Source organism: Lepidochelys olivacea, assembly GCF_965140295.1.
Source record: "Lepidochelys olivacea isolate rLepOli2 genome assembly, chromosome: 3".
NCBI classification, from domain to species: domain Eukaryota; kingdom Metazoa; phylum Chordata; order Testudines; family Cheloniidae; genus Lepidochelys; species Lepidochelys olivacea.
Window position 1 is genome coordinate 38,976,897 of NC_140413.1, and position 27,705 is coordinate 39,004,601.

Genomic DNA, 27,705 nt, shown 5'->3' on the forward strand with positions numbered 1-27,705 from the left:
GCCACCATGTGCCAGCAATGCCCCTCTGCCATGTACATTGGTCAAACTGGACAGTCTCTACGTAAAAGAATAAATGGACACAAATCAGATGTCAAGAATTATAACATTCATAAGCCAGTCAGAGAACACTTCAATCTCTCTGGTCACGCGATTACAGACATGAAAGTTGTGATATTACAACAAAAAAACTTCAAATCCAGACTCCAGCGAGAAACTGTTGAATTGGAATTCATTTGCAAATTTGATACAATTAACTTAGGCTTGAATAGAGACTGGGAGTGGCTAAGTCATTATGCAAGGTAACCTATTTCCCCTTGTTTTTTCCTACCCCCTGCCCCCGACATTCTTGTTAAACCCTAGGATTTGTGCATACACATTGTAAGGAGAGTGGTCACTTTAGATAAGCTATTACCAGCAGGACAGTGGGTTTGTGTGTGGGGGGCGGGAGGAGGTGGGCTGGTGAGAAAACCTGGATTTGTGCTGGAAATGGCCCAACTTGATTATCATACACATTGTAAGGAGAGTGATCACTTTAGATAAGCTATTACCAGCAGGAGAGTGGGGTGGGAGGAGGTATTTTTTCATGCTTTGTGTGTATATAAAAAGATCTTCTGCACTTTCCACAGTATGCATCCGATGAAGTGAGCTGTAGCTCACGAAAGCTTATGCTCAAATAAATTGGTTAGTCTCTAAGGTGCCACAAGTACTCCTTTTCTTTTTGCGAATACAGACTAACATGGCTGTTACTCTGAAACCTACCTTAACCCAGATATCCCCAACTCTGGGGCTAAGGATACAGTTTGCAGCCTCTGTCTTTCCTGAATTTCAGAGGCTCAGGTTTTTATCCACTGCAAAGACCTTTATTTCAGTTTCCCACCTGAAGACCCTCTAATGTTCCAAGCTGGGACTTTTCCCTGGTGGCACTAGCCAGACAGTTAACTTCTAAATAGCCAGAGGTAAACTTTGAAGAGAATGATGCTTGCATTGTCCAATTAAGTATTGGTGAATGGCTGCCTATCAGAAGTATTTGTCTGCTTGTCTGCTTACCTGCTGAATTAACCCTTGGCGATCATATAGCAAATAACACAACAACAATTAAACAGACATATCATTCATAAATATTGCAGGCAGCTTCCACATCCTCCACACTAGCTTAAAGAATATATAAGCTTGGGAAATTTAATTTGAACACTGAGATAATATTGCAAAACTGAAACAGACATTATAATTATGTATATTTCTTGCTATTCCTGTCTAGTTTATATTTTTAATAATTGTGAATACAAACGAACCAATTAACTAGCATTTGTAGGATTTACAGGATGGACTGCTGATGCTTTGCTAATACTTGTATATGTTGTCATGCCAATAGAGAGATTTGAATTATTGAATATGAATCTGGGAGTGGAAGGTGGCCCTGTGTCTCATTGAATGTTTCCATGTTCTAGTTTACTCACATGACAATTACTTTAGTGAAACATAGTTACTCATTGCTGAGTTCTAATCATCTGTAATGTGAAACAAACAGATGCCATTTTTTGCATTTACTGAGCTCTGAGTATTTTCTTTTACTGATCCTAATCATCCAACAGAAGGAAATTTCCCAACAAATAGAAAGAAGGATCATTTGGAAGTGTGTTTCCAGACACTAGATAAATCAACATTATTATTTGTAGAGTGACAGAAATGTACACAGTATTTTACAAACATAAATGACAAGTTGCCAAAATCTTGCCTCATTTATAACCTACACAACACAACTGAATATGAAGAGTTTACAATCTAACTCAGACAGCATCAGGTAACAATGCAAACGCTAAGGCGTGTAGGCATGATTAGTGAGGAGATCAAGTCTTGAAAGCTTCATGACATAATTGCAGACCCTCCTCCAAAAAATGTATAATCTGATTTTATACAGGATGCAAGGAAAGATAGCAACAAACAAAGCAATTGGGGGAAGGGAGGAGGAAGAAAGAGTTTGCAGAAATAAGCTGACAGTTATTCAAGCATGGCATATGAACATTATAAAGATTCCAGAGAAGCTTTGTGTTTATTTGTTGGGCTGGTAAATAGTTACTTTTTAGAATGACAATGCAGGTGGTGGTTTAGGAGAGATTTGAATAAGAAGAGTGCAGTGGTTTGGCAAATGGAGATTGGGAGGACATTCCATGCATAGGGGTTCTGGCACAGTGCCATCTTATGGACCCTGCAGGTATCTCATTGGACATAGGATAGAAAGAGACACGGAGATAGACAAATTTCAAGAGTTCTCTGAGTCCAGATACTGAATCCATTCATTCAGTTAATTCATTCCATCATTAATCCACTCATTATGTTGATAATGTAATAATTAAATATAAGCATCTCACTGAGATACCCTGCTTCCTCAAGAATACTACAGGAGTGACTTGGAAAAAGGAAATGAAGGGGGTATATTTGATGGAGCAAGTGAAATTATAGAGGAAGAAGCAACAGGATTTAGTGAGAGCCTCAATTTGAGGTGAGAAAGACAAAGAGAGGAGTTGAAGACAACCTCAAATTTGTGATCTTGAGAGACACGGAGAATGGTGGAGTTGTGTTACTTTAACTTGCTAAACTCTTTTCTCACCAATGGTCACTAGATGTTTCCTGTGAGTCCATTGGATCATAGCTTTGCAAGTGACAGAATTTATGAAACAGGAATCCCTTGTCCTTTTGACTAAGAATCCCAGTGTGGGTGAGCTCCAGACATGTCTACTTCAGTGCCTCTTCTTAGAAGTTTTATTATAAAATTTAAACAAATTAAATGGTCTGCATAACAAGTCTAGTCTTATATTTGTCCAAAACTAAGCTAGACAGGTACATATGGATTCTGTTACACTAAAGAAATGTAGTCTTACATTTCTAGAGAGTGCAGTCTCTTCCCCCATCTTGTCCTGTTTTTTCTCTCCATCCTGTTGGCAAAGGGCACAACCGACAACCCCGTCCACCTCTGGTTTCAGGTATCTTTTTTCTTTCCCTGATTCCCAGTATTCTCCATTATACTTTTCAGGATCTTTGAATGTTCTTGTCTTACCATGGCAATGTTCTCCTCACGGACTCTTGTACCATATACCTTGTCTATGTTCCAAACCCCTTTATTGCTTTGAATAATAATTTTATTCCTGTTCTTCCAGCATAATTTAAAAGAGTACTTTTGAAGGTGGATACACCTTATATGTCCCAATCCTTCTTCACATCTCATCACCCAGATAAACTTCACTCTCCAAGAGATGTGTGCCCTTGGTTATCTCTAGATATCTTACTTTTCTTTGCTATTGGTCTTGGCTAAATGTGTCAACCTCAAACCAGTTCACTCTGTGTTTAAAGTTGCAAGTATTATGGAATTCTCATAATACATTCATAACATTAATTTGACTCTATCAAATATAAATCATGGATGGATTAGACTAATCTGTCACAAATCTTAATGGTGATAGAGAAGGGAGGGAGAGGAGAGGGTTTTGGAGGGAAGGTGGGAGGTTTCATTGTTGGTGATACAGAATTGTAAGACTAAGACAAGAGTTGGATGGTAGATTTAACAATCATCATCACAGAGGTGATAACAGAAATTGTGGGACTGGAAATATATAAAAATGAATATTGAGGAAAAAGAGGAGGAAACTTATAACAGAAATTGAGGGATGACAACAAAGAGGAGGAGGAAGGAAAAAAAGCAGATATCAAATGAGATTCTGAACGTGTGGTTAGTATGACAGGACAAAACCAATAAAACACAGAGTCCTGGAAGTGCAGAAGTTACAGTGAGTGAAGGAGGATATGATCAATGAAGTCAAAGGCAGCAGAAATGCTAAGGAAAAAAACCTTTGATTTCTGATGAGTCTGGTTTAAAAATAAAGATAGATTGACCAAGGAGAGCTGTGGGGTGGAGAGGGAGGAAGCCAGAAAGGAGAGGACAAAAGAGAGCTAAAGGAGAGGGAAAGCAGGCAACAGAAATGGCAGATTCAAGAAATTTGCAGCAAAAAAAGAAGAAGAATGAGGCAGTAGTTGGTGAGATAGGTAAAGTCATGGAATGTGCATTTGCAAGCTAAGGAAGAGAGACAAGGGGAATGAAGTGAGGGAAATCTATGTAAGATTTCTTCTAGACAGCTTTCATTCTATATACTAATTTAGAATTTCTCTCTGCCATTTCTAACAGCAATTTGTCCTTCTGATACCAGCAGTCATCACTTATCCTGGTTTCCTTTTGGTACTAAAAATTATTCTGTGATCTTGTCTGTAGTATAAATCAACAGTGGATTTCACATTGTTAGACTAGATGCTACTGTATTGTCTGTGACTTGATTAAGGTTAAGTTTTGGGATAGAAGTTGCTGTTCAGGCCCTTTCCATTATTAAAGGGTGATGGTCAAGCAGTATATGCTCAAAATTTAAATGTTGTATAAAATCTTTTACAAATCTATGATTCATAATGAAAATACTTTATTTTGGCTTGAATTTCTTTTTAAAATGCCCTACAGTGTTTGCAACTAATATATGCAAAAGTCTAAGGTATGTTATTCCTTTCTAGCTGGAGAGTCATTCACTTTGTGATTAGAAGCATTAAATATAACACTTTTATATGAATCAACAGATTAATTTCATACAATATATGGATTACTCTGATACAATATATGGATTACCCTGGGGATAATACTGCAAATTACAAGAGTTTTACAGACCTAGTGCCTGTTTTTAAATGCAATAATAATAATCCAAATTAATATTTCTGACCACTAAACATTTTAATACCAATATTGTTAAAAAAGGATTATTGGCATCATAATATTTGCAACCCATTTGTAGTGTTTTACATAGTTTTTGTGCCACCTGGTGGTCAAATAGCTTATAGATTGATAATGGGCGAAATTAACCCATGGTAACAGCAACTGCAGATGGTGCCTACTACAACACAGACACTGCTATTCTGCTGTATGAAGTGTGGGTGGCCATGGAGCAAAAACACAGTGACACACCATTTCATCTGTGTATGCTGGAACTGGACTCCACCATTCTGTGCTGACCAGTGCAAAGGGAGTTGGCAAGATTCGGGGAGAGATTGGGTTGCAGCACAGATAGGGGTTGCCCAGACCTGTGCCATTTATTCCAGTCTAGGGGAACTGCCCTTCATCCTGTCCCCTGTTTATTCTAGTTTACTGTTAATTTCTACTACATTACACATCAATCTTAGTTCAATTGTTCTTTGCAGTGTTGTTGTATCCGATTTGCATTTTTAATTTTTTTTAGTTTATTTAGCTCTCTATGGCAAGCAACATTTTGATATAGTGATTATTTTGTTTTTCATGAACCTCCTTATAGGCTATACAAAGCATTGTCATAGTCTTGGCTAAGTTATGGCAATAATCTAACTTGTCTACTACCCTTGGAGGAGACAATGAGATCATCAGTTGACAATAATCCTTTGCTGTCCATACTGTTTTTGAATTGCAAGCGTGCCTTCCACTGGTGTAATTAAAAATGCAAATCTAGTTGCTATCAGAGCCTATATTTAAGTATATTCTTTATAAGTTTATAGACAACTCTGGTTGTTATGTTTAAACAATTTTTTTACAGATATACACTTTATCAAATGCAATCCATTATTTAGGTGTATCGTGTATGCCTTCATAAGGAGCAAGCGAAACACAGCCTGTATTATCTGAGTCATCTCTGAGTGTGTAAGTTACACTTGATTTAGAAACGTAATTGTCATGGTAAAGCATCTATGCCGCTGTTGCATGTTGTGAAAATAAAAAATCTGGGCAGTGAGTGAAATTGAAGATGGTCAAACTGAAAAACCAAACTTAGCTAATTAGGATTTTTTTAAGTGGTCAAGGCTTTTAAGAATCGATCACAATGTCAATGTAACAAACATTAATAAAAATGTTCAAGCGTAAAGCAGAGGATGGATGTGGAGAAAGTACAACCTCTAAAAAAAAATGAGTCACCAACACCACACAAAGCCACAGAAAGGCCAAATCTACAGCCTGAGAAGGGTCTGCTGAATCGCGGGGTAAGCCTTCTGATGAAAAGCAATACCCAGCTGTGTGGTCGAGAGTCCAATTTGATAAATTCCAAAGGAAAAACGATTGGCTGTTTGCTTCCAGTGGAAAGGTAAGGTGTAGAACATGTAGAGACATTTCCAATTTAAAGCTTTTCTCTGATCGAGGTGTGAATATCACTTCTCTATGGGCTGAATGTCAGATTTCATCAAAATAAAGATACAGAGCTCACATCCACATCACTTTGAAACAAAATTATCGAACACAAAAAGTCAGCTGCTCATACTGAACCTACAAAAATTCTAGAAACAGCTAAGAAAGACATTCTGCTAAACATTAATGCAAAAAGTGAAAAGCAGCATTTGAAACAACTCCTCACGAAAATGAATCATAGAATCATAGAACTGGAAGGGACCTCAAGAGGTCATCTAGTCCAGTCCCTTGCACTCAAGGCAGGACTAAATATTATCTAGACCATCCCTGAGAGGTGTTTGTCCAACCTGCTCTTAAAAATCTCCAATGATGGAGATCCCACCACCTCCCTAGGCAATTTATTCCAGTGCTTAACCATTCTGACAGTTAGGAAGTTTTTCCTAAGGTCCAACCTAAACCGCCCTTGCTGCAATTTAAGCCCATTGCTTCTTGTCCTATCCTCAGAGGTTAAGAAGAACAATTTTTCTCCATCCTCCTTGTAACAATCTTTTATGAACTTGAAAACTGTTATCATGTCCTCTCTCAGTCTTCTCTTCTCCAGACTAAACAAACCCAATTTTTTCAGGCTTCCCACATAGGTCATGTTTTCTAGACCTTTAATCATTTTTGTTGCTCTTCTCTGGACTTTCTCCAATTTGTCCACATCTTTCCTGAAATGTGGTGCCCAGAACTAAACACAATACTCCAGTTGAGCCCTAATCAGTGCAGAGTAGCGCAGAAGAATTACTTCTCATGTCTTGCTTACAATACTCCTGCTAATACATCCCAGAATGATGTTTGCTTTTTTTTACAACAGCATACACTGTTGACTTATATTTAGCTTGTGATCCACTATGAGCCCCAGATCCCTTTTTGCAGTACTCCTTCCTAGGCCATCATTTCCCATTTTGTATGTGTGCAACTGATTGTTCCTTCCTAAGTGGAGTAGTTTGCATTTGTCCTTACTGAATTTCATCCTATTTACTTCAGACCATTTCTCCAGTTTGTCCAGATCATTTTGAATTTTAATACTATCTTCCAAAGCACTTGCAACCTCTCCCAGCTTGGTATCATGCGCAAACTTTATAAGTGTACTCTCTATGCCATTATCTAAATCACTGATGAAGATATTGAACAGAACCAGACCCAGAACAGATCCCTGCGGGACCCCACTTGTTATGCCCTTCCAGCATGACCGTGAATTGACCACGAGAGCCTGAATGACCTGCAACAAGTGAATGGGGTTGAGATGGGATGATTGCTTCAAAGCAGAACTGTCTATGGTGATATCATAGAGCATGTTCCCACAGAAATTAAGAAAAAAATTGTCTCGTAGATAATCAAGACCAAATCCAAGATCACTATACTAGTTGACAAAAATCAACTCTTATAACTTTTTTAAAACCCAGTGTTGATGGTGTTATGAATCCAGTAGCATTTCCTTTGGATTTGATTGAGTTAGACAATGCCTCAGCTGAGAACATAAAGTGAGACAAATGTTTACTACGCTATGGATTCATTATGGAATTACTGACCAAGGTCTTTGTCAGTTTTTGCAGTGATGGTGCAAATATCATGCGAGGAGTCAAAGCAGGAGTGGGCAAATTTCTACAAAAAGACTTCCCAAATCTCATTCTGTGTCATTGCCTTAACCGTAGACTTGAACTGCCCATTGATCAATCACTGGATATTACTTGGACTACAAACTGCATGTCGTACTTTAAAAATTCAACAGATTTTTCAGTGTAGCTTCAATGTGGAGAGATGTCAGTGCAGTCTGGCAGACTTATTCAGCATTAGCTAAACATTTCAAGGAAGCCTTAAAAGTCTTGACCACTTAAAAAAAACCAGGGAAGACCAGTCAAGGGATAGAAGGGAACAAGCAAAATCCCAAGGTCTCTTTTCAAAACCATGTTCAGTCAACTTTGTGAAAAATCTGTCATTAATGTTAGATGTCCTAACTGAGCTCAGTAATTTATCTGAACTCTTACAAGACAGAGAACTGATGATCCCCAAAGCAGATAACCTGATGAAAATGTATTTGCAGAGAACTGAGAGCCTACATAGAATCCCTGGATTGCACACTGAACAGGCACAGCAAGTTGAAGAGGCTATGATGTTCAAAAACACAAAGTTGACAGGCACTGGGAAAAGTCCCACAATTAATCCGTCACAATTCATTCAGGCCCTTGTTGACAACATGAGGTGCAAAGTTATCCACCACCATTAACAAGGCTAATCAAAGCACAGCAGAAAGCAGTGAAACGGCTTACCACAACCTGATTGAGAATGTGTCTGTTTTGAAACCTGAAACATGGCAACAACATGCAGAAAATCCACGGTTTGGAGAAACTGAAATTCATGCAATGTGTCAAACTCTGAAGGTCAGTCACCATGAAACACACCTGGGATCTGTGTAATGTAAGTGTTGTGCAGCACGGACTGTTCCTGAGAAATTACTCCTCACTGTAGACATTCTTGCAGCAAGTAATGCTGACTGCGAATGAGGCTTCAGCATTATGAACAACATCATCATGGATAAACAAACTGCATTGACCAGTCGTCATGTGGTGGATCTACTTTTTGTTTCAATCGTTGGACCGCTCTACATGGAGTGGAATGCTGCTGCGTATGTTAAATCATGGCTGAGCAAGGGATGTCGGGCAGCCCATTCAACTGAGGGCATGGCACAATGAGAGCAAGCAAAGCAACAGGATCAGTCCGACTACACACCGCTGTGGAAGTGTCTTTGATTTGGTAAGTTGCTGTCATCAATTTGAAAATTTTACTTTATTAAATTGACTAATTGAATTAGCTATTTGAATGACTATCAATTGATGTAACTAGTACTGTCGCTAGCTAGCTATTGAGACCCTGAGGTTTTTGTGTTGATGGTCATGGAACATTTTTTGTGAGGGGGTCGGGGTTGGGGGGGTCGGTACCATACCGGTAAGAGTTAAAAATCTGCTTGTGCCAATGTTCACAACATCCTTGTAAAGTATGAATTATCCCCATTCTACAGATGAGGAGACAGTCACAAAGATTAAGAGACTTACCCAATGTAACAAACCAGCCAACCAACCATGTAGTGGAGACAGAAATAGATCCCATGTCAGAGTCCCAGTTATGTGCCTTAATCATAAGACTTAATCCATCACGGGCAATTTATATGTCATCAGGGTCTGTGTCTGACACTATAACAACTGTAATAGTAAATAATCATAATACCTGAAACAGTTGTTGCAGTTATGAGGATCATTGCCCAATGATGACCATCTCATGCAATATCTATCACAGGATAATGCACATACCACATTATTCATGTATACATGACTTCAACTAACATACTGCAGACACCTCTCTTTATAGCTGCAAAGTTGGTTGCTTTCTTTGGCACAAATATCTCAATGTAGTTTTGCTGTGCTATCTGGCCACATAATTAGCTGCAGAAATAGCTAACAAAATAGTTACAGACTTATCTTCTACACATATGTGGAGGTTTGACTTTGTACCTCAATTATACTTACCAATCTGGGACAGTGAATGGATACCTGATTTATCTCCATGTTTGAAGAATTAATCCAAAATTTCTGTCATGTGAGAGGTAATATACAAGGTAAGAAGAACTTCAGTCCTTCAGATTTTTTTTTCCTTTTCCTTTTTATAGCTCTAAGATTTGTTGATATGGGATTCCATCTGCCTGGAGACTGGATTGTATGCTATGTTCTCACAGTCCGAATCCCAAGCACATCTTTGATACAGTATCTTAGACTCTAATGTTAATGACAAACCAAACAGTAGTTTCTTCTTTGACTGGATTTCCTAAATATTTCAGAATACAATCAAGAACATTCTTTTTTTTAAAAAATGGGGAGTCATTTCCATTAACCCTATTACCTTTGGCCTAGTAGTCATCTAGTTCTGCAGAGAATTCAGACCTCATGCCTCACAGAAAACCTCTGGTGTACTCCAATATCCTGCTAAGAAACTCTTGTGGGCTTACTACTATAGTGAAAGTTCTTATATCCTTGTCTAGGACAAGAATTCAGAATGTTTTGCTGTGATCGCTACTTGTACAATTGCAGGGACACGTTACTTTAAAGAGTTAGGAAACTCAGAATAGATTTATGAGTATATCAATGACAGAGTACTGCAAAGGACTATAATTTCTGACCCATCTTTGTGTTACAGCCCAGTGGTGGGTTGGGTGGCATGTTGTCGCTTGCCTATACCTAGGAGAGGGCCTTGGGCAGCCAATATTGCCATGTTCATGTGCTCTCTCTTTATGTGGCTAGTGTAAAGAGACTCGTAGGATGCCTGCTTCTGTCTCCACACCTAGAAGAAAAACAGGGGGTTAGTACAGCCTGGAGGCCAACTACCAAAGAAAACCACTCATCTACACCTATATATTCCAGTAAAGAAGAACGCTGAAAAAATGGGAGAGGAGGGGTAGAGAAGCTCAAAAACTGTTTAAACCAAGGGGTGAGGGGGGACTTTTTTCCAGGGATGCTATCCCTTCTTTGCTCCAAAATACGATATATCTAGTACTGAGGTACCTAGCTGAATGCAATATTCCAGATATAGTGTTGCCAGAGCTGTTAGAGATCAATAAAAATACTTGGTAGTAATGTACTCTGTGGTTGTATTTCTTTTTTCAGACTTTCACATACTGACCAAATTCACATTAGCTCTTTCTAGCATATATATATACATGAACCTTTACGTGGGGTGAAGCATGGCGCAGATGACTTTTATATCTTGTCTCAGGTCCTGTGAATTCTGCTGTAGTCCTGACAAGTAAGCCAATACAATGGAAAAAATCAGGGATACTATATCTGTTCAACATTAATTAGCATGCAGAAAAAATTAAGATTAAATGGCCAATATGGTAAAAGACCCCAAGGGAAAGTTACAGATAAAAGTAGAGAAGAAAGGATCGGGAAAGACCCTGGATATATAAAGGTTTTGCAAGTGGGAAGGAAATGGATTGACCTGAGGACAATTAATTTGTACTTACATCCATATCTTGTTCCTGCCTCCCCCATCACATCCACAACCATTTAGTCCAAGACAATGAGCTTACAAGTGAGGTCTGCTAATAAGTGTTGCTAGCACAAATGTTCACTAGCTTTCTTAAACTTTACAGTGTAACAACATAATATCTCTTTGCCCGATTGGCCTTCCACTTTCTCCCCACTCACAAAATTGACCTCTCATTATCCTATCCGAACTGCTACTAATTGGCTAGAGGGACATTTGTTCTGACATGTGAAAATTCAGTGTGGTTGGTTCCCCACTTTTCTAGCAGCCTATAGAACAATGATCTTAGCAGATCATCCCAAAGTTTGCACTAAAAAATAATTTAAGAACTACAGTTCAAATCCTCCATTGATTTTGTGTGGGAAGACGAGGAATTAGCTATCCAGACAGATCACTAGCAAAGTAATATGATTCTTCCCTATAACTTCTGCAATAAAGATTATTTGTCTCTAACATCAGGAGATTTGCAACAACTAATTTATGTAACACTGAAGTTCTAAATCTATAAAGCTTGAAGGTGGGTGTATTTCTTAAGATATTTCACATATCCAATACTGCAAAAGGCCCCAACTAAAATAAGGGGATTTTCACAACTCTCAGATTATTAAAGACAAACAATTATATTCATATTCATAAATATGAATATTTATAAGTATATTTGATCCTTTGTTGACCTACAATGGCCACCACGCAAATTCCCTTAACAAAAGGATGACGACACAACACTGCCAGGTCCTTGGTATTTGGAGAATTTGAATTCCAGCTGCTGTTGGCACCCAAATATTCCTTATGCTCCCAAATCCCAGTTATCACATGGATGATTAACCCAATGCCATAGAATAGCTGAATAACTAGAACATGAACTATTCCTATCAGCAATGCTCTTCACCCAAAACACCAACAAACAGAGACATAGGTATCAAACGCCAACTGATGACTGCAAGGTGCAGTTAACAACAGCAAGGGCAGGGTTAAATGCAAAACAGAATTAGCCCCCACCCAGCAATCTGGGAAAACAAAACAACACACCCGGGTGCTTCTAAGAGGCAATATTTCCCCTCTTGTGAGCACTGAATCTGTTTATAACAAAATAAAACTTTAATTCAAAGGGAAAAGTGAACCCAGCATTAATTGTGGAAAATACCATAGCCACGATTCAAAAGCATACCATAAGCAAACACCAACCCCACAGTATGTTGGACAGCAGACTTTGCCTCAGTTTCCCATTTTATGGTGCAAAAGTCCAATGAATGACTCCTTTATCACACCACTCCCCTCTCCCTCTGCTTGCACTGTACTCACAGTTGGCCGTCCTTGGTTAACAAAGGCCCAGAGTTCAGAAGTGCCCTCATGTGGGTTCATTCCCACCTCTGATGAGTGGACGGGAGGGTGGGGGGGGCAATCAAGCAATGCCACTGCTGCTGCCGCTGCCTCTACAACCGGCTCACAACTGCTGCTGTTAACGCTGACCACCACCTGCCACTCACCGCCACGACTTTCTGCTCACTGTGGTGGCACAGTCTGAGGTTTCACCACTCAGTCCAGCTCTTGAAGATTTCAGTGGGTCGTGGGGAAGCTCACTACGAGTGCAGTCTCTGTATCGTCTTTCACAGCAACTCTGTCCCCCCACCAGGTCTAAGGCAACCCCTAGACCTGCTCATTGGTGACATCAGTTCTAATAATCACTGAACAGAAGTAAGGACTCTCAGTTGAGTCTAAACAGGGGACAAAAAGTTCTTGCAGGATTACACCACGGCAGTGAAAGAAGAAGGGAAAATTCTTTTCTTCTGCCATAGCAGCTGCAAAAGTCACGGTAGAAGCTGCTAATCAATCCAGACTGCATAATCCACATTATTTTGTCCCATTTTGGGATCACGTGGGAAGGCAATGAGATAACAGGGATTTCACTGCTTGGATACTGTATCTTGGGTTTTAAGGGTTTGTCTACACTGGCAAGTTTCTGTGCCACAAGTTATACCACTTTTATTAAAATGCTGGAATTAAACTGCTGTTGCATATCCACACTGTGCTCCTTGTGACACTCAGGTGCATCCACATTAGCAGCTCTTGCAACGGCAAAGACAGCAGTGCCTTGTGGTAGCTATCCCACTGTGCAACTGGCTGCAGGGTACTTTGGGAAGGGTTTGCAATGCGTCATGGGGCAGGCAGAGCATCACATGATGCAGGTTTCCCAGTCCCATTGTTCCATGGGCATCCTACTGCACTGCCAGCTGCTTTTCAACCGAAGTGTGGGGGGAGAGTATGTGACAGGGAGTGTGTGTGTGTGTGTATGGAGGAGGTGGAGAGATACAGTATGTTTTGGGGCACAGAGAGTGTGTCAGCATGCTGTCTTCTAAGTTCAGACAGGGGCAGGAAGCAAGATCAGGACAGCACACAAGGGCTGTCAGAAATGGTGCTTTGAAAGGGGCGGGGCGCATGTCTCCAGGGCAGCCGAGTTCAAAACAGCGAGCAGAGCGGTCACTTGAGGCATTGTGGGACAGCTGCGGAGGCCAATTACAACGCAGAAAGCAATCGTGTGTCTACACTGGCATAGAGCACTGGAGCCTTTGTGCAAATAGCCTTACGACTCTCGTCGAGGTGTTTTTTTTGCAGTCCTGCAACTGAGGAGTTTCTGTGCACAAAGAGGCTTGGCAGTGTGCACACGTCTGCAGTTTGAGCGCAAAAAAGCCGCTTTACTGCGCAGAAACTTGCCAGTGTAGACAAGCCCTAAATAGAACCATCCCGTGTGTTTTTTCTCTTGCAGACCTGGAGTTGCTGTGGGGTGGTGAGGGGTTGAGAACTGATCGGTGTATTCCAAACAACTTAAACTGCTACCTTCAAAATCCCGCTGGCCTTCAGAATCCGCACACTCAGATGAATGTTTCATTAAGGGAAAGGAGTATACTATCTCCTCTAATGGCTAAATAAAATGATCTGTCTTTATTATGTATAGAAAACTTATAAGAATGCTTCCTCTAAAGAAACAGAGATACCACTTTTATACATAAAAGAATAGTCCTGATACTGTTATAAAAATAAGCAAGTCTCATCAGCCATTGACCAGTACCATTATGGTATTTTTTAAAGGGTTATTATTGTGTTGCCATTGAGGCAGCATTTTCTTCCCAAATTTTTTATACTATTTCTTTATCTAATGTCATGTTATCCAAACTGATGTTGATGCTAAAATGCATGCTACCTGCATTTTCCTGTAGACAAAGCTGGGACTGGATGAGTCATTGTTATGATTCATCACTGCTCATTATTTGCGCACGATGCTATAGTGTATACTGGATGAATTAATGTAAGCAGGTGGAGTTCTTGCCCTGCTCCCACAGAGGCTACATGCTGTCTTTAGTCCAAAATGTATCCCCTTCCTTGGGTTGGATTTAATAGTAATGGAAACAGCAATAAAAGTGTAAAAGCTTTTCTCCCAAGCTTGGCTCTTCTATATGACCAAAGAGCCACTCCCTCCTTCTTTTATATTCAGCATGGAGTTAGTAAGCCTCATCTGCAGCAATGAGATGGCAGGAATTAACTGGCATTTTCTCAGGGCCAGGGCATAGGCAGCCAGCCTAGTGGCTAGAGCCAGAGCCAGACATCAGGAATTGGAGTCATTTGTCGATTCAGGATCAGGAACCAAAAATAGAAAACAAGGCCAAATGAAAAACTGGGTATCAGAGCGAGGAGGAAAAGCCAGGGCCAGGAACCATAAACAGCACAAGGAAGTGGGGTCTGTCGCAGCAACTAGCTGGGGTACTACCTAGTTGCACAGACGAACTTCGTGTACCCTCCGCTGGTTTAAGAAGGAAGTCTGGACCAATCAGGAATGGGAAATGGGCCCTGTCAGTTGGGCCCTCCATGGCTGGCACAGCCTATAGAGGCTTATGACTTCCTGTTTCTGCTGCCAAAGCTGTTAGGTGGGAGTATGGAGAAAGTTGCCACCCAGGGAATCTGCAAACACAGGTCCTAGATGTACATATTTTTCCTACAGAGTTCTAACATCTGCTAGCAGGGTGAAGCATTAAAAAAGCCAGGCCGCCCTGTTATATACCTGCCCCAAGAGCAATGCTTTTCCTGGGAATTTGGTCCATTCATGCAGCAAGAAATACTAGAAGCACTGAAGTCAATCCAAGCCACCACATGCAACTCAGATGTGTGCCCTTTCAGGGTGGTAAAAGACAATAAGGAGCATCTGGAACCATTACTAGCAGCAGCAGAAATTGTATCATTGTCTTCTACCACTATTGAGAAGAGCAAGGAAAAGTGAGCTCCACTCCCCTAACCGCTTGCACGGCTATATAAAAGTCTGCCCAGAGTTTGGGTCTGGATCCTGCACAACAAAAACGCTCTCCATGTATAAGTAGGTCGAGAGGGGGATGGAGTTTTGGCTCAACTCATGTACCCCTCCAAGCATAAGCTGCAGCCTGGAAAGAGGTGTTGCAACTTAATTCCTCCCCAGGGCAAGAAGGTCGGGTGGATTTGTGACTTGCTGCACCACCCCATACTCAGAGCCAAGCCTGAAGTAGTAGTCAACCCCAGAGATTACTAATATTATCTTGAGGAAGGCAATCTGACACTCTCCATAAAGCACACTGCTATCTGACTGGTACCGCAAGAAGCCATCACTTGATGCAATGGACCTGGACAAGTACAACCAAGTCTGTAACTCCCCATTTCTCAGTATGGTAATAAAAGAGCTTGCCAACTATTGCCTCCAGTGACACTTGTCCATTTGGATAGAGCTGTGTGAATAATAGATCTCTTGGTTTGTTGACAAATTTGAAAAGTTGGAGGGGAGCGGTCTGTCCTAAAATTTTGGGTCTGACCTAAAATGAAAATTTGCAAAAGTTTCTGAAAATTGAAAAGTTAAAATAAAATAATAATAAATATTATTATTTCAGATAGGATGAAACATTTCATTTTGACAAAATCAAATTTTTATTTCAATTTTGATCATTTTAATTTTTTTTCATTTTTAACATACAATTAAATGAAATATTGAAACAAAAAGTAAGATCAAATGAAAAAAATCTGATGCTACATTTAGAAAATGCCAAAATGAAATGTTTTGATTTTTTCTGGCTTTCTGGGGTCCCCCCCCCCAAAATGAACAATTCAGTGAAACCAATGTAAATTTAGAAACACATTGAAGTAATCAAATATCCATCTTTCACTGAAAAGAAGCCCCCGATTTTTGTCCCGTTCTAAGCCTGGACACTCTTCACCTAGAGCTTTATCATCAGCTGGCCAATGATTTGGGAACTCACATCCAAAGTAGATAGGTGAATGGCCACAAATCTTGACAATTTCTGTATAACAAAGCTCACTTTAACCTAGCTTTCCCAGAGTAATGACACCAAAGTGATGAAAAAAGAGGAGGCGGAAATAACTGCATTGGGGGAAAGAGAGAAGCACCTAGACTACATTGGCTATTATAAAATGGATTTTATATCATTTTGTTAGGTACTCTGATAACAAAGTAATGAGAATGATAAAATACAAATGATTAGAGTGAGAGAGAGGAGAATGAGATAGATAATATCTATCTAATCAAATGTAAAAGAACAAGATGGCCACAAGTAATGTGGGAGATCTACACGAGTGTATAGTTCAATACTGGGAATATTGAGTTATATTAGGTGAATACAACTACAAAATCAGAGACAATTCCTAATAAGTGTGAAATGCACAAAAGGTAACAAAATGTGCCACATAGACTAAGCTACTTAACCTGTCCTAAGTCAGATAGGGAGACTCAGGATTTGGGAGGAACCTTTTTCTTGACTTTTCCAGATGAATCAGCTGAAAGGCAACCTTCCTCTCTGAGATACCAAGTGAAAATGGCTTCTGATAAACCAGGTTAATTCTTCTGATAGATTCAACCAGTGAAGGACACAGGAGAAATACCATGTGACTCTAGTAAGTAACCTATCCCAAGAAACCCAGCAAAAATTATACCATGAACATAAGCCTGATAGACATTGTAGTTATCCATGAACACAAATCAAACTGGAATGAACTACTGTTAGTTCACAGATTAGTTCAAATTTGAACTCAGTGGAACAATTTGAACAACTCTAATCTACAGCAAGCCCGTTCAGTCAACACAACATCTACAGTTAGGAGGATTTTTTTTTAGGAACAGCTGCATGAAATCTGGGGTACAGAATGACTGAAGATTACTTGGAGTGCATGAAACTGTGGGAGTAAGTTAGAACATAAAATGGAAAGGCTGGGAGGCAAACGGGGTGGGGGGGAATTCGACAATGGGAGTTGGTGGAATGAGTTAATACTTTTTCTCTATGTGCAAAAATTACTTATGCCAATCAACCCAAGAAATTCAGCCACTTGCTCAGACACTGAGGGGCACTCTGTAAGCATGCTCAGAAGAGCCTACCAGACAGAATCCAAAATCATCTCATTGCAGATTGTGGTAATCAGGAAAAGCAGAACATGGACTCCATGCTGTGGAGGAGGTAGATCACACAACTCTTAATAAATTCTGTGGCTGCCAAAGTGGGTCTATTTTTAAAACCTTATCTTCTAAATTGTAGACATGCAGCTGTGGAGCCTATTTTTGCATAATAAGGACCTTACAGATAGCAACCAGAGCAGAACTTACAATGGCTATTTTTAAAAAGTAACTCCCCCTCCCCGATCTAATGTGTGTTTAAAAGACGAACAAAAAACAGTTACTTGAAACCTTACTAAGCTGATTTTCACAGCATGTTTCATCAGTTTCAAACAGTTTGCATGAGCTAGAGCTGTCTGTCAAAGGGACTTTACTCATATGAGAAAGCAATATTCATCACGAGTAAGGAATTTAGAATAGACCTAAGGTTGCAATGTATTTATTATGATGTAGATGTATATGAACCACAACTACTCTACTTATTGCACAGAAATCTTTATTCAGCAACATACACAATATTAAAAAATTTTGGACCAATCTAATGGCCTGATCCAAAGCCCATTGAAATTAGTCGGAATCTTTCTGTTCAGTAGGCTTTGAATCAGGTCCTGTGCAACACACTGTTTAGTGCCTTATGCCCCACCAAGGCATTTGAGATCAGCTGGGTTGGACCTCCATATTACAGCTTTGTGAGCACAAAGCTTTATTACAGCTTTGTGAGATCCTTTTCCATTTAGGACCATTGTGCAAATATAAAGCTTTATTAAAATGAAGCAATAAGAGAATCTACAGGAAAGAAAAATAGTAACTAATCAAATAATATAATAAAAATCAATAGCCAAATCAAAGGTATAAACAAAAGCAAACGTTGTTTCATGGTTGAAAGTAAGCAAAATTGAAATGTAGTTTTCTGTTGAGACAGTAATAGTTCTGTTGTACCTTCTTACTGTAAAAGATAAGAATTTCTCAATATGACAAAGTGCTTTTAACTTTGTTCTGCCGGGATTTTTCAGCTGAATGAAAAGGTAACTTCAGAACACTTTAAGAGGCAGTGTGGTCCAATGGATAAAGCGTTGGATTAAAAGTCCAGAGAGTGGGGTTATGTTCTTGGCTCTCTCACTGACCTGCTATGTGACCTTGGGCAAATCACTTTCCCTCTCTGCACCTCACTTTCCCTTCCTGCTCTATGCCTGCCTTCTTATATTATGTTTGTAACAGCAGCTAGCACAATGAGCCCCTGAGCTCAGCTAGAGCCCTTAAGTGTTACTGTAATACCCATAGTCAGGAATATTCCCTGTAATTTATTTTCATTTGTTTGTAAATGCTGTTGGGATGAGAAAATCTAGATGGCTTTATTGTTGCTGATTGTCAAACGTTATGGATTTTAAATGCTGTCAGGCTGCCCAGAGCATTCTGCGCATGCCCTCACAATTCATTTACATTCATTATAAAATAAACAAACCTTGATTTCATTATCTACACCTCTTTTAACTAATTTGAAGTTAAGAATCTGCTCCTGCCTTCCAGCTAGGAACATCGTGTGAATATTATTTCTTGGAGGTTTTGAGATATTAGTGTGGATTTTCCCTTTTCTGATCTGGAATTCTGAATGCACTTCTGGCAACTTTAATGTTATAAGGTCTGTATGGGTAGTTTAGACTGTCTAGACATTCTTGGCACTGAACTGACGATTCATCACATGATTAAATAATTCTGTTCAAGGCAATGTAAACTTAAATCTGGTTGGAGTCTAAGACCTTTGAGGTTGGCTGACCTGGAGAGGAGGCTCTCCCCAGGAATTAGGTGAGGGTAGAAGATATGCATTCCCCTACCTTTTGGTTGGAGACTGAAGTAGTTAATTTTGCATGAAGTCTTAGTTTATACTCTATTGCATTACCTTATAATATTGTTATAGTGCAGAGTATGTATGATGTAGTTTACAAGACCAAAGAGGTGAGTGATTTCCTTTAATTCCCACAACTTTCATAGAGAGATTGGAGGGGTCATCACTACTTGAAACTATAGCATAGTTCAAAGGCACAATTTGACTGTGTCTCCTGAACAAGCATATTAAAAGAAGAAAAGTGTCCTGCTCTTTTATTTTAAAGCAGCCATTTTTTTCCTGTTTTTCTGTATGTTGTCCCATACACGGATTATGCATTAGCCATAACAATAACACAGAGAATCATCCCTCCTAGATTATCAACAAACAATATGAAAATGTGCAGTGAGACTCAAAAACTTAGATCTCATTTACAATAAATAAAATGTAAACATACAGACATCAGCATAATTCAGAACATGTCACTTTTAAAACAGTTAGCACTTCGCAGAAATCTTTAGTTCTATAGAACCCATCTTGCATTAGTGACTTACAAAAGTATATGTAGGTAAGAAGTAATTGGCTTGGTTTGCAGCAAGAGAGACTTAGTTTAGATATTAGAAAAACTGTTTAATACAAGGGTAGTTAAGCACTGGCATAGGTTACCTAGAGAGGTTGTGGAATCCCCCTTATTTGTGGTTTTTAAGAGCAGGTTAGACAAAAACCTGTCTAGGATGATCTAGGTATACTTGTTCCTGCCTCAGCACAGGAGGATGGACTAGATGACCTCTTTAGGTCCCTTCCAGCCCTACATTTCTATGATTCTGTGATTTCTCTGATTCTATGATAGCAAGGGACCAGACTCAGAGGCCTCTCAGGTCCTGTTAAGTCAAATTTCCTACGTCTTCCTCAGTCCTGTGGAACCCCCAGATCATGTCTCACTCCACAGGAACAAATTTGATAGAAACACGATGACTGGACCCTGACAGAGTTCCCAGCTCCTTAGCCCCTTTTCCACAGGGAGGGGATGACCTGGGCCATACATTTTAAATAATATTCTCCTACTCCTCCCCTCTTTCATTTTATAAGTACCAATTTTATGTTGAAATGAAAACAAGAAGAAGGATTAGATTAGGAAAGGAAGGATAGATAATATCTGAAGAGTGGGCGTGTATGGTAGCTGAGTTACCTGGCTATCTGTATAATTATACTTGATACTGGGGATTTACAATACTTTCTGGGAAATTTATAAGGGCTACAGGTAATAAATCAATGACAAAATGTCAAAGGCCTTTCCAGTAGGTGCTGTTATAATTCATTTAGTGCCTTTCCTATTAGATCAGCTCAGATCACACAGATGGAATGTTTGAGTTATTTAATTAACCTCAGTATTTTATATTCGTGAAGCAGAATTTTTTCCTTGTTTAAATTGATTTATTTTTCAGAGTACAGTGCATAGCCTCTTGTGTCACCAAAGCAAAAGAAGGGAGGGGGGGAATCACACTTAAGCATTAAAAAAGTGTACAGGAAAACTGACTCACAGAATAAAAAGCTACGACAAGATTTAGTTTGTTTCACTCAGGAGGACAGAGCTGTGGGGATCATACTGAAGGCTAACTGAGATAAAGAGCAGCAGTGGTGCAGTAGGTAATTTGTATTCAAAATGTTAAGTTTGTTGAGTAATACAGGAGACAAAGAGCTCTGAATCTGTTAAAAAACACCTCAAAGAACAAAGATAGTTGTTCCCCTAAAAGAAAAAAAATTTGGGAGGGGGAGAAAGAAAGAAACAGTTCAGGCAAACTCTATTAAAACCAAAGTCCATAAAAAGATGCAGCCACATTATTTATTCTGACTCTACGGAATTGGAGGAACTGTGCCACTCATTATTGCAACATAATTAGACTCACACTTAGGTCTGACTCCAGATCTTGAAAACTAAACCAGATTCCTTTGTAATAAGAGAATTTGATGAGGCCAGAAGTGAGCATAAAGCTCCTACTACAACAAAGGCAGACGGAGCAAGATTTCATAGGTTTTAGGGCCAGAGGAGACCATTATGATCATCTAGTCCACCTTCCTACACAGAACAGTACAGAAAGATTTCCCCCAGGATGATAGAATTCTGCCTCACTGCAGTACTTTATTTGGTGCTGTATAATAGGAAGGAAAGACTAATTAAGATCATGGGGCCAGATCCAGTCCTGGGGTTTTGGCAGCTGACGGGTATGCTTCAGGGAACATAGCGTAAGACAGTTATCGTTAGCTTGTAGCTTGTCAAATGATGAGGAATCAGCCTTTGGAGGCAAATCTAACAATACAGTAACCAATGTAATAATAGAATTTACTTAGTGACATTTATATATGGTACTGAGAGGGACTCTGATACTATCTGTCAACAGTAGCACACAAGGACAATGACTCATATCCAGAGGGAACACATGCAAACAATTTAACATGTCTCTGCGAGAGAGGTGGGGTGCATAAATAATGGATATTGCCAATTGCCCTTCCGTCTTCTCAGCTATTGTTTCTGTGGATGAAGTTACACAATGACTTTAGATTACTGCTGTTAAAAAATAAATAAAATAGGGTATAACTTGTGAATACAGCACAAGTGACATCTGAACATCTAACTGTATTAAAATTATATACAAGAGCCTGAGAAGGACCCAAATTTCCCGCCCTCCCGCCTTTTAATTTTGGTTTCAGTTGCCTAAATTGTCTTCATGATCGCCATCAGTACATGTGGGTATACAGGAGTGTAACTCTCATGCAGGAGGGCCATGTTTTAAAAAGTTCCATCCGTTGTTAATATGTACTCGTATGCCCTTCCCCCATCCATTTATACTTTCCATTTCATAGAAATAATGGGCCTGATCCAGTACCTTTCAAGTCAATGAGAGTTTTTCCATTGACTTCAACAGGTCCCAGATCAGACCAATAGAAAGCAATAGAGCAAGATTGGATCAAGCCAGTTTGTCTTCCTGGACACTATGGCTAATCTCCCAGCACAGGTTTGGTCAGCTTGCCTTCCTCTTGCCAGTACATTTCAGAGCACTCATAAATATTATTTTTATTGAACTAGTCATTCTGTAGGTCCTCTCTCTAAAACATTTCTGGCTTAATTGTCTGGGCCAAACCCTGGATTTGGCCCTAAAGGAGGAGTGAAAAGATGGTTGTGCATTCTTTACTTGCAGTCCTGTGAGAATGTGGGGAGTTTCTCACTGTGGAATTCCTTCCTTTTCCAAGAGTGTGGTTTAGCTTCAGGCCCAGATTTTTGAACACCTCCAAAACAATATTTTCTTTCTGTGTTTCTTCTCTGATGTAGAGACCAGGAATTACAATACCCAGATTCTCTGGGGCTCAGTGGTTAACAGGCAGGAAAATGTCATGACAATCAGTAGAACTGATAGGGAAGAGGATAGACTTGGATTCTTTAGTCCCTTCCACAAAGATTACACTGGCATCAAGTCTCTGAAAAACAGAGAGACAACAGTGGCACAGTTTTATTTTGAACTTTTCATGTCTATTTTATTAGGGATTTTTATTTATTAATTGATTTTTCTAGTAATTTGCTTCTTTCTTGGGAGCTTTTTTGGCACAGAGATTGCAAAATACTGTTTTTCTTTAACAGAATATGAAAAATTACCCAAATTAGCACATAAGAAAATTAAAATGAATGTATGAAACAAAAACAAGAAAAACTAACAGCGTGCCCTCTGTGCCACCCTTCCCCCTCCTTCACCTCCTCCCCCTGCCAATTTTTCAATGGGCAAAGAAAAAACTTCTCAGGTAATATTTTCCTCCATTTTCCTCCACTACCATCACACACACACACACACACACACACTTTAGATTTGTTTACCTTGGGTGTTATTTGGACCTGTTGGAGTTTTTAAGTCATCATTAGCATAGTTCAACCTTAATTTTATAAAAAACATAAAATAACGTTGAAAAATACATAAATTCACTAGACCTGATTCTGATCTCTCACCAGTATAAATCTCAAGTAACTAATTTCTCCATTGTGAGAGAGTTACTCCAGATTTATATTGTGGGGTGGAGCTTTAAGAGCTGTGGTGACCATGGTGTCTTTACTTGATCTAGAACATCTGGATACAGAGTTCAACTTGGTTCAACTGTAGAAACAGTGTCAGCTAGAGTTGGCTACAGACTGAACCCAAGAATGAAATGGGGCTGGACATAACTTGCTAACAAGGACTATGACAATTATTTTGTTACAATTTTTCCTTGTTGTTCACATCTAATGAAAGCCATTTGAAATAAACTAAAAAGTATGAATGGCTGACTGGAATTTGGAAGGTATAACATAACCATCGGGCATGCTACATAGGCAGAGCAGACCCAACTAAGACCATTCTCTGCCTGAGTGTGGGATCTCTCTCAGCCAGGGGCATTCCTTGAGGGCTCCTTACACCTTACCTGTGGCCCCTTTGTGTAACACCAACAGACCCCAGTCGTTGGTGGGTAGGATCAAACCAGGAACCTCTGGAGCTTACTGCATGAGCCTCAACTTCCTCTTAGCTTAGACTTTTGAGAAACTCATTAATCTCTCTCTCTCTAAGTGGTCTCAGTGCCACTAAATGGGACACAACACCACACCCAGAAGGTGTGTGGGTTACATACTTCCCCTAGCTGAGGAAGCAAGTCCCTAGCTTCAGAGACTTCCCAGTTGAAATCCCAGATGAGCCCCCACTGGTAACGCCAACAGACCCTGGTCGTTGGAGGGCAGGATCGAACCGGGGATTTCTGGAGTTTAGTGCATGAGCCTCTACCACATGAGTTAAAAGCCAACTGCCTGTTAGCTAAGACTGTAGGGCAAACTCATTAATCTCTCTCTCTAAGTGGTCTCGGTGCCACTAGATGGGACACAACATCACACCCAGAAGGTGTGTGGGTTACATTTGCACCAACTCAATTCATACTATCATATCATCTGATTTCTTTCTCTGTTTATTTTTAAGGTAAAGTGCATATCTGAAAGATGCCAGATTCATAGCACTGGAAACTGAGCTCTTTCTCTATTTACACACAGAAGAGGTACTGTAGGGATAGCAGGGGTGTGCATTTTCTAACAAAACTGCACTAGCAGGCCTCAGTCCTGTTCTGGAGAGGCTCACTTTCTCATGGGTTGAAAGGTAAATTTAATTTCAAGGGGAGGTGAAGAATGCAAGAAAAATCCTTCATCCTGAACATCTCCCAAAAGGGCCTATCAAAAATCAGAATCCATGCAGTTGAGGGCAAGCAGGGACATAGGACTAGAAGAAAGCCTCAAGTTCAGTTCCCCTACTATCACAGGCAACCCGTTATATAATCCCGTTAATAAATATATCAAGCTCCATCTTAAAACTAGTTAAGTTGTTTGCTTCCAGCACTCATATTGGAAGGCTGCTCCAGAACCTACCTCCTCTGATGGTTAGAAGCCTTCTAATTTCCAGACTAAATTTACTCCTGGCAGGTTTATACCCATTTGTTCTTGGGCCAACATTGCCTTTAGCTTGAATAGCTCTTCTCCCTGTGGTGTTTCCCCTTTCCCAGTGTATTTATAGAAAACAATATCCCTTCTCAGATTTCATTTTGCTTGGCTATACAACCCAAGCTCATTTAGGATATGTCTACATGGCAGCTAGGAGGATGCTTCCTAGTGTGCACAGACATAAAAGAGCTAGTTCTGCTCATCGAATGTGCTAAAAAGAGCAACGTGGCCATGGTGACATGGGCAGCAGCTCGCCAAAGCTGCCACCACCAGACTGCTATTTTTAGCACTCTAGCTCAAGCAGAGCTAGCCTGTGTCTGTCTGCCCCCTCTGGGAAGAACTCTCCCTGCTGCTGTGTAGACATACCCTTAGGATCTCCATGTTGCTGATTATCCCAGTAGCCTTTCTCCTCACCTATTCCAGTTTGAATTCATCTTTCCTGCTGAAAAATGTTTCCTCCATGTGCTCCTGGGGTCACACACGGACCCAACCTGAGAGAGTGGGGCCAGTCCCTCCACAAATTCCTCCTAGGGATGGTGCAGCTCTGCGCTGCCCGCAGAATGGACTATTGCCTTTAATGGCACGGTTATATAGAAAGCTATATATAGCTATAGAAAGGGGCTTGAAACTTATTATGTGATTTAACAAGAAATCATTGATTTAACATTGCTGTGATACTATAGATCGTCCTACACTGGGGAAGTAAAGGGAAGATTCCAAAAGCTGCTATGATCCCTAGTAAATAGAATTGAAAAATAATATATCATTGGACGTACAAGAGAGGTGAAATTGTAGTGTGTGTTTTTTTAACGTGATCGCTTTAAGAAGAAGAAGATTTCTGGCTTTATTTTAAGCATTTGGATAGAAATGATCTTAGAACAGAATGATATTAAAGACAGCCAGACCTAGCCTATGTGTAGGCAGAGTATCCTGACCAAACATATTTCAAAGCATTTCTTTAAAAAGAAAAAAAAATAGCTTTCAAGTTTTAATCACAGTTTAAGAGGATCTAAGGATTGGATTGCAGCCATTCTACTCCAGCTGACCTCCTTGGAACTATTTATGTGAATATGGTGAGCAGGATTAGGCCACACAATAGAAGGGCCTTGGGCCCTGTTTTTATTGCCAAATATATTTAAATTGATGTTGCATGTGAACTCTGCCCTGCTTCTAATACAAAGTATAATAGATGCTATCCAAACTCACAGAACATTTTCTTTGAGTCATATTTGTATTTGTACTGGACCCAGCTTGCTGCATACCTATACTCCACAAGGGAAGAAAATAGACTTTATGATGCAACACTGGTTGTAACCTTACTATCACTATCAGAGGGCAGCCTGGCAAGTACCAGCTGGTTTTAAAGACTGGCTTCTTTATTGGACATTCTCTAATTGGGTTTGGCCCCTCAAAATATACCCAACTGGCAAAGTTAGAAGGCACTGGAGCGGATGTGCTTCAGAGCTGGGGAACCCAGAACACAGTGAAGAGAAATACTGACCAGCCTTGGACAAACCAGCTAGCACTGGAAAGTCTCAGTGAAAACTGGGGGGCATAATCTTCAGTTTACGGGGTTCTTTGTGTAACCACTTTCTAAATGGGATTGCTCTGAAGAGTATTAAAGGCTCATCAGAGTGACGTGCTTCAGTTTTATTACATAATGAAACTGAAGAACCTTTAGGGTTTTTCATTATCCAAAGTCTATGACACTAAGCTGTTCTGAGATCAGACTCTGCTGCTCATGCCAGTACAATTAAAGTAGCCTGTTTTCTGACAGTATTCTTATACGTTACAGGGTTGGTTATATAAATAAACTTGGACGGGCAACCTAATATTTCACTGAGATCACATCTCAACTGTGTGATTAGAAAAGGTGCTCTCTTATAATTGCTTGTATGTTTATCCTTTAAGGTTTCTAGAACATAGCAACACTACTGCAGAAATTTATGGCTGTAGATGTAGACAACCAACCAGTTGCAACAGGAGTGCAACTACTGTCTAATCTTGTAATTGTATTATTTAATTACATTCAACATTTGGAAATAGCTTGTATTAGAAGTTGCTAGACAATATAAAACTTCATTCTACTTTGAGAGGATTTTTTCTTATTTGCCTCTAAGAACAATTAGAATAAATAATTGGGGAGCAATTACTCACAAGAGTAGCCTGATTGACTTCAGTGGAACTACTCTTGGGAATAACTACTTGCCATTGTGACTAAGGGATTCATTCTCTCTCATATATAGAAACAAACACACAAAATCATATAGTTATATAAAAATGTGTGTATTGCTTATATGTGTTTATAAACACAAGCAATGCACACGCATTTTTTATTTATATGATTTTGCATGGTGGATTTTAAGATTGTTAGTAGTAGTTTGTGCTTAAAATTTGTCTGACTGCAAAGATCCTCTGGAAAGTTGAGTCTGCTAAAGACTACATTGATTTCCACACTCTGTTTCTGTAGTCTCTTCCAATTACTTTTAGATGGATAGTGGCAATACTATGAGCTAATCGTGTGATGGATCCAGTGGCCTACAGTCTGAATCATGAAATTCTGCGAGGAGACACTGATCTCAGGTCTTCAGATTTTTCACATGGGTGATCTAACACTACGGTTTAAATGAAATTGCTTCACGTTCATTTGTAAAGTGCTATGATGATGAAGAGTGCCACGAAAGTTAATTATGTTAAATATGTTTGTCTTTTTCATGTAG